The sequence below is a fragment of the Pyxicephalus adspersus genome, chromosome 4 (genome assembly GCF_032062135.1).
Source record: "Pyxicephalus adspersus chromosome 4, UCB_Pads_2.0, whole genome shotgun sequence".
Taxonomy (NCBI): Eukaryota; Metazoa; Chordata; class Amphibia; order Anura; family Pyxicephalidae; genus Pyxicephalus; species Pyxicephalus adspersus.
The window spans coordinates 120,502,049-120,516,089 of record NC_092861.1 but is presented as its reverse complement, the minus strand read 5'-3'; the positions used below and the strand labels follow the sequence as shown (position 1 = coordinate 120,516,089).

The window sequence follows — 14,041 nt, the reverse complement described above, 5'->3', positions numbered from 1 at the left end:
AATATCCTTAGTGGTTATACAAATATATTAAAGGATCTGTCCATTTTCACTATGTTGATGAAAATATTTTTCAGCTATTTGTGTCCCAATTGGGACTCCTTATCCCAGTAAGATCCCTCTCAATGGTACAAAGATTGAAAGTTTCTAACTCTTTCACAGACGTTAGAGGTCCTGACTTTTTTCCCAAAATCAAAACAATAAAAACCAAATTGAAATATATTGCAGTTTACCAGAATATTGTACATTTTCCTTTTGATTTGTTTTTATTTGTTTTTACCATTCTGATGACTGTAATCAAGCATAAAGTAATGGCTGACGTGCAGTCCCAAAGCTCTAGCCTGTATAATGTGAATTTAGCACGTCTGTTATTGAATTTACATGGATGACCCAGGAGAGCTGCATGTAATTCTAACATATGGAACAACACAGAAGATTGTAGCTTAAATGTCTTTTCCTGTAAGGTAAAAATACTAAAGGTTTTTACATTTCTCTACATGAGTGGGCTATCTAAAAACAATAAGTATCTCTAGAGATCACAATTATACACTGCTATACAGAAATATATCAGTAAGCTAAATATTTATCTATCACTCTTGGGCTTGTGTCCTCATGCTAATATTGTGGCAGCAATGGTTTCTAATCAGTCCTTGGGGAAACCCAAAAATATCACGACAAGCCACATGTGATAAACAAAGGATGAGAAACAAGTGAACAGAAAGCTTTCACCACATCGATTGGATGGCTAAATGTTCAAACCGTCTTTTAACTGACAAAGATGTAAACTTACAAGTTACATAATCACTTCATTTGGATATACGTAACACACAATGTAGTTTTGAAGCACATGGAAATGGAAATATTAATGAGTTTAGGGATAAACATGGTCATAATAAATAATAATATTGATATTCCATCAATTACTGTACATTCTGTACTAATTTCTTTTTGTTTCCTGCCTGTGGTAGGTAATAATTATAAATTCACACTTGTCCATGTGCTCCCGTGAGAAGTATAGGATAATGGATGCTGTATTTGGATTAAGTATGGATAAGGCTTCTACCAGGCATTGTCCTACCTGGGATGATTTACTATCCCGTCCCACACGGCAATAAAGTGGACATTTGCTGTCTTAAAGGTCATATAAATAAAAACAAATCTTAGTTTGACAAAGTAGTACCTTGAAGAACCTATCTTTTGCTTTCAATTCCTCCTGATAGCTTTTCTATCTCTTCTGCTGTTTCTTGATCATTTCTAACATCAGTCAGCAAATCACAAGTCATCAGATCATCTCTGATATAAGGAAGCAAAGCCTTTTCCTGTACTAGGATAGCCACATCATTTTAGAGACAAAATATAGAAAAGGGCATGGAAAATTAGTAATAAAGAAAATAACAGCTGCCGGGAGCCCACAGGCAAGAAGATATTAAGTATACCCTCTATAGTACAGGTCTTCTTTAAAGAAAAACTTCAATCTCTACAAGCAAAGGTTACTATCATTTCTAACAGGAAACGTATATTCATCATTCAGGGTAAGCCTTTAATAATACAGTTTTATTAATGCACTTATATTATTAAAAGTATAACATCAGATCTAATTTTGCATTTGTTTGGCATGCTTTAGGATAACCTGTATGAAGGTTTTAAATATAAACTCCAATCTATGCATATTGATTTACTGACTGGCAGACATGATTGATTTCCCCTCCTTTATATACAAAGTACAACTCAAAGCTGTCAGTCTGCTTTAGCTACCATGGGCAATCTGATTTAGAGGCTGTCGAAATTGGACATAAAGTTCCAAACTGGAAACATGGCTGATTGGATCCCTTTGATTTCTGCCTACAACTAAACAACTATTTTTTTCCCAGAGGGGAGTCCTTGGCGAGGAGATGCAGGAACAAAATATTCAGACTGATAGGAAAGTGCTGACGCCAACATAATATCTTATACTACTTGGTGATCAGTATTCCATGAGTGTTCCTCTGTACGTGTCTGTTATACAAATACTCAACCCCCTCTTCTAGCTTTGAGAAAAGGGAAAAAACATGCAAATATATATAACATCAAGGCTGCCTATTGCTCTGCAAAAGTAATATGTGAAATCAAATCATATAAAAGTAGAGCAATGTAAAAATAATATTATCTAATCCCAAAATACCTAACTGTTTTGCTATACAAACACAATAATGTTAATGTTACTGCAAATATTTGCATGAAGGCTGGATCCAATTGAAAATCCACAACCTGTAGAGTAGGGGGAAGAGTACGCATGACTTTTCATCTCACCAGCATTTGTGACAGCATTTGGTGCCAGAAGGCCTATATAAAGGATGAGCAGTAAGGTTACATGGTACTGGGCAAAAGATAAAAAAGTGTTGCTGTTTTCTTGAAATAAAACTGCACTGCAAAATTATCAGTGGATACAGAGGTATAAGCAGCGGAAGTTAAATGCAAATTTATACTTTGCTTCTCCTTGTCCCATCTCCTTAGACTTTCTATTGCTGAAATTATCCAAAGGCCATGTGTCATAGGTAATTTTCTTGCTTTAAGGTGGTTTTATATTCCTTTATGTCTACATTAATGTACTCACTTGAAGCAGGCAAATGCAAATCAAAAGAAGGTCAGCTGTAGGTCAATGTGAATGCATTCTAAATAATCTCAAAAGAATGCCAAACTGATAGCAAATTTATGCCATCAACACAAGTCCAAAGCCAAATGAAACTCTTGGACCAACTGATGAGGCAGGACAAATTTTACCTTTATTGCTCTATACATACTAGGAGACTAGAGGCTAATGTTCTGATGTGGTTTAATCTGAAGGTAGCCTATAACTGATCACCTTGGGAGACAATAAGCATAACAATGCCGACGCTCGACTCCTCATTCTATAGCAGTATTCTCCAAAATTTTAGTTCTTCACAGTACATAAAGATAATGATACTGAGACCATTACTCTCTGCTGGCAGAGCAGGGATGGAGATCCAAGTATAGATTCAAGATAGTGGACATCTAGAGTCTTTAGGCAAACGCAGGAGGTTCTTGCGTCTGCAGAGAAGAAGGTGTCATTGACAACTTTTGTTTTCTAAATACTAAGATATTTGAACATTTATTAGCACACAGGTATATGCAGAAAAAAGGTGAAAACTGTATTTGCACAGCAAATACACTATATACTGCATTTCTGAATATGTTTTTTCTCTTCTAAGCATGGGATTTTCCTTTAATTGTAATCCAATTTTCTTTGCATTTTTTTTCAGTTTGTTTTATAGGCTATTAATTAAAGAGCTTTGTTACAACAAAATAGATCAGATCACAACATGACCTAATTAAGACCTTTGTAGCTATGATCATTAAAACAAACAAATGAATATGAACAGACACTCTGGTACATAAGCTGTTATAAGCACCAGAGACCTAAAGATGGAGCAGTTACACTAACGCATGTCTAACGCTCAACAATATACAGCTCAAAGCAATCTATAGAAAAAATATTCTCTATTGCTCAGGCATGATTGCAGTGTACTTCAATTAAATCTATTCTAACATCCAACATAATGCAGAAGTCTACAAAAAATATGCCAAAGTAATAGAAGGCTCTATATGAGTAATGGAGGAAATTGCGTGGAAGTGCAGTCTAGAACTTAGATAAAGAATTACAATGATCAATGGTTATTTTGTATTTTGTACCTCCTATAGATAATTAGGTCTGCACTCCATTTCCAACATGGCAAGAGTTGTTAGACTACTATGTTAAGCAAACAGACACAGAATAAAGGAAAGGTCTGGTTTGTGGATGTCATGTAATACCTGGTTGCCCTGTAAAGTTCAAGCTGCAAGTATGTATTGTGTTCAGACAGATGCAGTGTGATACAAGCAACATTTTAATTGTGTGAAAGACAAAACAAGATTTTTAAGGTGCAGATTCCAGACTTGTCACCCTAGATCTTAACCTATTACTTAGTAAGTCACTAGAGGGGTCATTCACACCAGCCGGGTCTGCTGGTGAGCATTGGTTTCAATACTCATGTGTTTTGCGTTTGGGCAACAAATCACATGGAACACTAACAAACATTTGTGCAATGTTATACATTGTGCTGCACTGCAGTGCTTTGGGAAGGTGCATGGATTGCCACTTATTGTGAGTGCCATTCGTTCTACAACACGCCGCTGTGTACAACATATTATTGCAACATATGTGAATGAGCCCAGAAAATGCATGTTGAGAGATAAGACACCTGACTTGCATACTTGCTGCAGATCAGTAAATTACTAAGTAGCACAGCAAGGATGAAGATGACAGACTCAGCATATGCATTTTGAAGCAGTGATAACTGCCATAATTCTATAGATACAAATACTATTCAGAGTGGATTTTAGTCTACATAAACCCACCCTCCATAGTCAGGCAGCATGGTGGCTTGGTGATTAGGAGTTTGCAGCTCTAGGTCCTGGGGTCGAATCTCGGCCAGGACACCACCTACACCGAACTTGCAGGTTCTCCCCGTGTTTGCGTGGGTTTTCTCTGGGTACTCCGGTTTCCGCACACATTCCAAAAACATGCAGTTATGTTAATTGGCTTCCCCCCAAATTGACCTTAGACTGTAATAAAGACATATACTTTTCACAGAAAAATATAGTATGTGAGTGCAGTGTCACTGAACCAGCAGCAATGCACATTTTTTTTTAAATAAAAAGCTTATAGGGTTTATTAATGCTACAGGAGACTGTGTAGACTTGAGACAGAGCTTGTGGACATGCTACAGGTTAAGGTGGAGACTGGAATTATGCTGCAATAGACACAGTCAGACTTGGAACATGTTACATGAGACTAGTAGAGATGAATGCTTTTACTGCTTTACAAATCAATGCTCCCACTTTCCAGTACCAATAGGTTGGTTTATAGGATGCACAACAAGTACCAAGGGGCCACATACCATGCTAACCTAAAGCCACCAATAATCTGTTAAGTGATGTTTCAAAAAGCAAGCTATGCTAACAGATTATTCAAAAAATTGTGAAAAATATGACACTGCTGTAGTTTTGATATTTAAGAACTGTGCAGAGCTACAAAATGCTTGTAAGCATGTAAATATCATTTCTGGAACCTGTTTTAGGTTTTTTTTATTACAGGAAAGTGGGTCAATGCACCTATTTAATATTGTCTGGATGAAAATGTTTTGTCTTAAGTCTTAAGGCTTAAGTCTTAATCAGCATTATTGATTGGGTCCTAGTTTAAGGCAAGGCCATGTGCCTCTACAGTAGAAATAATAACCACTATCATTTGTATAATACTCTTTGTCCTTGGAACATGACATTCAGTTTATGAAAAAAGTGTAATGATTTATTACGATCCATGAACATATGCTGCTTGAATGGTGAGAAAAAAAGAATTGTACAGTGTAGCAGTTTAGTAACAGGCTGAATATAAATAGAATCACAGAGGAAAATGAGATTTACCACTAAAGTGCAGTATATCACAAATAACAAACCTCTGCATTGTACCGCCATTTGAATTCATCTATCTAAACCTATCGTAATCTTTTTGCTCATTTGTTTTTTTTGTTTCTCCCATAATGCTTGGCTTTGTACCAAGCTTTGTAATTTGTTGAGATTATAGGACTAAGATTAGGTTTTGCCCTGTTCTCTAAAAATGATTTCTAAAGGTTTGCACCCCAGCAATAACACTCACCTTGTAAATCTTCACTAAATTGCACTTATCATAATAAAGTGTAAAAGCCCATTCTTCTTACTTGCAATCATTTTGGTCTGTTACACATAACATTGGAAGAGATATGTTATAATAAGGTGGAAAAAGAAAATGATTGCAAGAACATGTAGGGACTAAGACGCTGCAGTTTATTACATGTTTTTGGGTTTGGATTCTCTTTAGAAAAGTAGAGCATTTGCTTTCTTCATGTATTATGCTTATTAGTGAGGCGGTGTAAAGAAGTACAAATAAGTGCAAAAACCTATAGCAACCAATCATAATCCACTGTACTGTTGTTCTATAACCATTATCACTGCATCACTTTATTGAACAAGTAGAGATTTACAATTGTAAAAAAATGAATGCTGGTGACTCATTTCACCGAGCACTGGTACTGGCATATTGTACTGACAACAGAACAATAAAGAGAGAATTGGGTCCAAGGCCAGGACACAAAATGAGGCACCTTGTCTTTATCAACCTCCTGTCTGTCTAGGCAATGAGCAAAGGTTGCACATCACTTCTTGAAACGTACAGTTCTCTTGTTCATTTAACACTGTGAATCGCACATAGAGATTCATACCAGGTAAGCATAAATAATTTATATGCATCATACTTAAGTACACTCAAACAGAAGAAAGATAACAGCTCCAGGGCATATTTTTCTAATATGATCTGTAACATGCCCTGCTGGAGTTCTGCCCTAGTAGAATGGTCTGTGAATGAACCCATGTGTTTAGCAGAGAGGTAACAATTTCAGCCTTTAGTGTAGACCTCCAAGTGCAATGTAGTGTAAGCCCACTACTGGCTCCCTCAGCACTGAATGAGTCAGAGATGTTCTGCCTGCCTGAGCAGGGGAAGCCAAATGGGCAGTGTAACCTGCCACTTATTTCATTCTCAGCCGTACTCGGAAAATCTGAAGAATAACATAGAAATGTCCGCTCGAGAAAAAACTGTTGAAACCAGTCTTCAATTCCTTTTTTCCTCTTCCACTGCATTAGTGCCAAACTCTTTCGCCTGCCCTGGCAACTTGAAATGTACTGCACTAATTCCCAAAATATATTAAGAAAATGGGCATGCACTCCAGTTCATTTCACTGTCTGGATGCTCTTAAATATACCAGGAATCCATTTACTACCAGAATAATAAGCAGGGTTAGTTTTGCACTGGGCATTGTACCAGAATATTAAGCAGCACAGTAAAGACTATGGCACGAATAATGCCAAGCTTTGTAAGATTGATTAAAGAAGTGAAATGAACCTTGTCAGGTTTGTGCCTGCTTGTGTTGTGCCTTTTACACGCTAATTATAGTTAAGGAAATTCCAATTCCCAGTAACGTTTCACTCAAAGTATTTTGTTGTAATCAACCATACAGAATAGCCTTCAACATGTATGCTGCCTACAAGATAATAAAGATAAAAAACATATAGGTAGACTTTTGCTATCTTAGTGTCCCCAAAATAAGTTTCCATATCATGTACTTGTTTATATTGTTTTGGTAAATAAAATTATAAAGATAAACTATCCAGTTGTAAGTTTTATTGTTGTCCAGATCCCTGTAGAAGAGATTCCTTCTCATTGTGCAGACATCCTGTGTAGGAAGCCTATGTAAACCCATGTGCCTGAATTCCTTTTTCCTTTACTTGCAGACACCATAAATCGAACCCTCCAGACATTTACACTAGATAGTAGCACCATCAGGTGAACTGATAGGCCATAACTACATGTAAATGTTGGTTGACAGTTGTTCAACACCAGTAGAATGTTAAACTCTGTTTCTTTAGGAACTTACAGGTTCACTTTAGGAAAGCTGATAAGAAAGCACTGACAGCGTCTTGCGGATTTGCAGCAATCAAGTGAGCAAGTCCATTAAGCAATAGGCTTTGGCCTAACAAAAGTGAGTGGCCAGTTATTTATTATAACATAGGACCTAAATCCCAAAAGCTAAGGTGGCATTTCCCTCCACTTATCTCAGTGTTCTTATTTTTTTTATATACCATCAGATACCATTGCATGTCTCCCGCAGCTGGCACTCTTTAAAAAAATGTCGAGCACCAAACCACATATCTGTCTGATATATTTATCACTGTTCATGTATAAAGCCACCCATGCATCCAAATCTAAACTGAAATGAGAAAAGTTTTCCAGTAAAAAAATATGGAAAACATTCTATTAATAGATTCATTGCTTTTCAGCCTTCAAAATAATGAGAATTCTAGTCAAAGGCCCAGATAAATCAATATGAAAGGTTTGAAATATGACATGAAGTAGCTGATTACACTTCACTAGGATGTTGTGTTTCGTCCCTCCAGAGTAGCAGCAAAATGTATACTGAGTATCTAGGAATGAATTCATTACAGCTTTTCATCATCTTACAGCAAGTGTCTTCCTACTTTTGATCCTCCCGAAGCACATAAACTAAATTTTAGCATACATCAACATGCCAAAATCTTTTTCTGTATTTGATTATATATAAAGTGGCATTATACAGTACATTCCTAAACAATTTGTTTCTTTTAGATTGTAACCATTTGCAAATAATTGCTGTCTGGTTCTAATTTGTGAATCACATATGGACAGACAGATGGATAAAGCCTATTTAATAAGTATTTTTCTGTATCTGAATTATATGTTATTTTTGGAGTGAATTGTATCTCTAAAAATGAAATACAACTTATAATAAATCTCACATAGTTTACATAAGGCAACAGCTATCGCCTAATGTTTTCCGGACTCCAACAAAACCATTTTGTTATTGGTACAGTTGGAATAGGTTAGATCCCTTTTTCTGGTTATCTCTGCAATTCATAAGTAATTGATAGCAATCAATAAAAGAGCAAGGACAATCACAAATTCTTGGTACAAAGTAGAACATGTAATTTTCAACTATATCATAAAAGCACATGGTGTATTCAAATCCCAAGCAAGTGCAATTATAATCATTCTGCAAAAAGGTAAATACCAAATTCCCTGAACATTAAAGAAAGCCAAACATATGAAATGGAAAAAAAGAGGAAAACAAAAGATGAAAGAAAAGACAACAGAGGGAAAAGGTATCCATGGCTATGGCGTACACTAGAGATGATACAGAATGATTTATCTCAACATAACTCCTACAGCAGCAGTTGCCACTGGTGGTCCTCGGCTCTGGCCAGTGCACCCCAGAGCGGGGTCAGGAGAAGGACCCCCCTGGGAAGACGCACCAGCCAGAACTGCAGACCATGTCCCCCGTAAGGATCGCAGGCTCAGGGAAGTGGGTGGTTTGTGTCTCTGGACACAACCTGCCCACTCTCACATTGCAGCATTAGACCTGCGGTTCTGGCATCATGACATCACTATGTGAGAAGTTTCTTTCCCTTTGAGTAACACCCGGCTCACCCGCGCATGCGCCGTCCAGAGCCAGTAAATTTAGGGGTCCATGGGTCCAAAAAGGTTGGCGACCACTGACCTAAAGGATCAAAGGAATGTAGGCTTAAGGACAAAATAAACAGTAGAAAATGGTCTGCTCATAGAGACCACTCAAATCAAATCATTTTATCAGTAGGAATCCCTGCCATGTTATCATTTATTTTTGATACTTGAGTGTAACAGATCTCCATGCTTCTTCTGTGGTTTGCTTCAATGCTGTAAAAAGGTAAATTAATAACTTAAGTATAGGTAAAGCCACTTTTGTAACAGCAAGACTATGCTCCTCAGTATGTAACAAAGAGTAATTGTCTGTTTCTTTAAATGACGACGCAGGCAAAAAATGAGAATCTCGTCATTACGTAAACTCCAGAGGGATTTGCTAGAGAACAGGTTAGCACAATGAGAAATACTTTTTGTAAAGCTGCAATTCAACTGGCAAGAAGTTTGACTCCGTCAACAAAATAAAATTAGCTAATACCAGCTCTTAAAAGTAGGCCCGATGCAGCACCTCAGCTTGAGTCTCACTGCTTCTAAATCATTCTCAGCACGGTCCAGATGTTCCTAGACAAGATTACATTCAGCACAGATAGACCTTTGCTCAACTTAAATTTCAGACCTTGGGCACACTCCCCCTCCTGCTATTCAACAGGGCAGCCTGACAGCCAAAATATAGGCTAATAGAAAAGGAAGGGGGTATCTTCAAGTCCAAAATGAAAGCCAAAAAGGGGTCTCTACATTACAGGCAACTTGGAAAGCAATTTAGAAGAAATGAACTGTGAGGCACTGTAAAGCTGCTGCAGCAAGATAATTACACTACAAAAACGAAAAATAATATAATAACGTAATAAACATGCAAATGTATGTTGAATTCTGTGATCTTTTTTTAATTCAGCTTTAAGTCTAGGCAGCTAGAGTTAAGCTATAATCATGGAATATAGTTATTTTTGTAAGTCGGGAACAATGCTCAACAATGCAGCAACAGACATCTGCAGGAGACATCATATATGAGTAGTGCAAAAAAGAGAAATAGAAATAAAGGCAAATAACTTTGCAAAGAAACAATTAGTAAATAGGTGGAACATATATTTAGATTGACTACCTGAAGGATGAAATTTGAAAACTTTATTTTTGCTAGATCCTGATAGTTTATTAAAATAAGCAATTTAGTCTTTAGTAAATCAATCATGAAAGTTTTTATCTATGTTATAGTCTTACAGGTATTGTGAACCAAGTATAAACTTCCAATTCACCAAATATTGACTGATTTTAGTTTCATGATGCTGCTAATTTAAAATATGAGTTATCCCCTAAATATGCAAGCAGTTATCATGAGTGTAGATGTCTGCAGACCTGGGCTATATCTTATTCATAATGTCTTTGTCTATATAAGAAACAGCGGTAGATGTCAGTTCCAGCATGGCACTTTCCTAATTATAATAACATTGGAATTTTCTGTTTACTTTTTAAATTTAAAGGCATAAATCTTTCTGACTGACCCAAAAGGGAAGATGTTTGGCCTGCCTCTAATCCCTGTGATCTTTGCTTTTACAGCTTGGCCAGCTTGTCATAACTTTGATGGCACCTTCGGCCAAGCTCTGCCTCCTCAGTACCTGTCTGTGATATGTGTCTTTTTATAAGGCGTGAGGAGAACGTTAACATCCATTCTTTGCTACAAAGTCATCTAAAATAGAAAAAGATTTCTCTGATTAAGAACTACTGCATTCATATACCTAAACCAAACTTAAAAAAGAACTACAATACTTGCTTTATTCATTTGTATATTCCTATGTATATCCAAACTAAAAAAAGCAAATTAGGTCCACTGTGGCTCATCAGATGTTAGCATTCAGTTTAGGTCTTTTTAAAAGAATAAAGGAGACTTTAACTTTTTTTGAATATTAGATCTGCGCAGCAGTGTAGGCTACAGGAATTTCAATACTCATTCATAAAATATTGACACATTTTAGATATTGGCTTCCGTTGCTCTGTATCCCCCTAGAGACTTGTTCACAGAAAACATCCCAAAGATTCCAGCACTGTCACTGTACAGTGGTATATTAAGCCCGAGATTCTAACAAAACAAATTTCCCGACAGCTTTCACTTTCTTTTCTCTGGAGAGCCTCTAGTTATCTAATTAAATTAAAAAAAGACATGTTATGCAGTAGATGTCTGTTCCCTGCTTGGACGCTGGGTTTTAAAAGCAGATCCGTAAAAAGGAAAATAATTAAAAACATTGGTTTAGCTTTGTCCTGCAGCAAATTTAAGTTTCTTAATGTACCTATAATATTCTGAACATGTAGTGAACTAATATTTTTTATGCTACTATTAAAAAAGCAATCATTTAGATAAATCATCCCTTATGAGGTGATAAATCACCTTGGTAAGTAAACAGCCTACATATAACGATCACCCCTAATGCAGTCACTGAAATCTGTTAGACTGGCACTACTATATACTATCATACAACAATGAATATATACACCAAGTGGCCTATATTTCGAATGGATTACCAATCTGTTCTGAAATTTGATACCAATAAAAACTGACATAAAGCAAGTATACTAAAAAATCTAAAAAGGATTTGAATTCATTTTACATTAAATGTAAAACTAACAATTTAAAAAGGACACTTAGGAAAATAGATGTTGCTTGCCATCAAAAATGGTAATTGCGGTACATACTTTTTTCACTAAACCAAACAACATTTTAGTATGACATTTAAACATTTCCAGGATATCTACAACGTTCTTAATCTTCCCTAAGAAAGTTCAGTTTGAACATTTTAAGTTGCTGAGTTCTGTGAAAGATGTTCCTATCTGTAAGAGCCAGATGTGCATATGATGAAATCTTACTCAAATGTTGAGCTGAACTTTTGCAGAGATTTGTGCTCAGATAAGTTCTACATTACACAGTGTTAAGAGGTAGGGAACTGGATTAGGAAGTTCTTTATTAAACTAAAAAAAGTCCCAAAAAAGACCTTAAGGAATGTTCTAGAAAAAGTGCTAGGAAAAGGTTATAGCACAGAAAATATATAAATTGCAGTAGCCATGTTTATAATATTAACTGAAGCATGGTCTGGATACAATGACCTAGACCTTGACCCACAATTAAGATTGTACTATACAAATATTAATAGGAAAACTTACATAAGAATACTTAACAAAAAATTAGACATTATTAGTCTTTCAAAACAGGGTTGGAAAGGCTGTGTCTGGGAAGCGGTCCACATTTGCAGGGTGACCTGTAGTCCCTTTGGTCATAATTGAACTTGCTCTATAACATTCTTAACATATTACATCATATCATATCATAACAAATTATCGTTCAGAATTAAATCTGAACTCCAAGCAGATATAAATGACACAATTAAATGCAGCTATGTATTCTTTAAAATTAACTCAACTTTTAAAGCAAGTATAAGCACTTGTATCTGTTATCAGGTTTCTACCAGTCCTGTGGAGAGGAATGGCAGAGAACCAATCAAACTCTGAGATATGCAAGCCCACTGACAAGAAACAGGAGGAAAGAAAACTAGGAGGATGTCACCAGCGCAAATCCATGGCAGGTTAACATGCATACACGCATAAAGTATATGAACTGTTTATTTAACTTGTTTGCTTTGAGTTTAACTTTAGAAGTGATCATCTTAATGGATACCATTGGGTGACCAGTTGTTTAGTGGACCGTTGCCCATTCTGCATTTAGTAGTGGATAGGTAGATGGACCATTTTATCAGTTAACTAAAAAAACTCAGTACTTAGTCTGCCCCAAATTAAAGAGAATCAACTAGATTCACCTTGAGATCTGACTTGTTAATTAAATTAATTTGTCTTTCCCTACATATGATCCCTGGCATCTGTTCAAGTGCAAGAAAAGGAAAGCTGAAATGATGGTTTTCTGACTACCATTTGTGTATGTGTTCTAAGCTACATTTTATACAAATATACAAATTTTAACCTATGTCTTTTCTATGATGTAAGTACATCTTTGTTGGACAAACAATGGAGCACAGTTCTCCGGTCATCAGCTAAAGAATTATTAAATCCCATTCCATTGGTTCAGTCCATTGACTGGTTGTCACCGCTATGTGAAAGTATTCTCACATGTATGTCATAAGCTTTGATATGTAGTCCACTATAAACGGGTATTTGAAGCCTGTGATGGTTTTAGTACATGGACTTACCTTTGATATCTCTAGCAGCTCTGGCATAACAATTGATTTGAACAGTATCCCAAAAGAAGATGTTAGTTGATTCCAACAGTCAACATGATAAAGAAAACCACATCCGTATGTAATGGAACTCATTTGTGAAGGAAGCTATCCATTAACTTACATTACATTTTCTAACACTTATCCTATTGTAGTTTAAAGTGTAAATACAGGGGGCCAAACCTTTAAAAGCTTTTACCTGGACAAACAAGATCTATAGAGAGAGAAATGGTGGCATTTTTGTAGGCATGTAAATGCAATGTATGTATTTATTTCTCTGCACTAAGCAGTCCATGAAATGTCTTTAGCACAAAGTAAATGAGCCGTGTTGTCCCTCTCATTAAAATGTTCCTACCACTCCTGAAGTAACAACACAATCAAGCCTTTTGTGCTGTATAAAAGCGGTGTGCCATTTTCTTCAGCTTAGATTTCCACACCAGAAGCAGCTGAGCTATAGAGAAAATCTATTTCATATGTAAACAGCACTTATCTTAAAACAATAACTGGTCTTCAGTAGCTAGGTAACCATGTACCATAACCACGTACAATGGTCTGAGGCAGTTGACACAGCGCAGATAAATCATAGCAAATGACTTATCAGATATCATTTAAATCACAGTTTTCTGAGTCTTTGGTCTTCAGGTTTTCTGATCACTGTGGTGAAGAAACAGGAGACCGGGTGGTTTTAAAGGAAAGCCCTAACTATAGCCATAAC

At 36.3% G+C, this 14,041-nt stretch overlaps 1 protein-coding gene across 8 annotated transcripts in view; it reads right to left on the bottom strand.

The window, feature by feature from the left end:
- Positions 1–14,041, bottom strand: part of LOC140329295 (sodium/calcium exchanger 1) — a 254,077-nt gene that overhangs the window by 63,461 nt on the left and 176,575 nt on the right. The window lies entirely within an intron of this gene.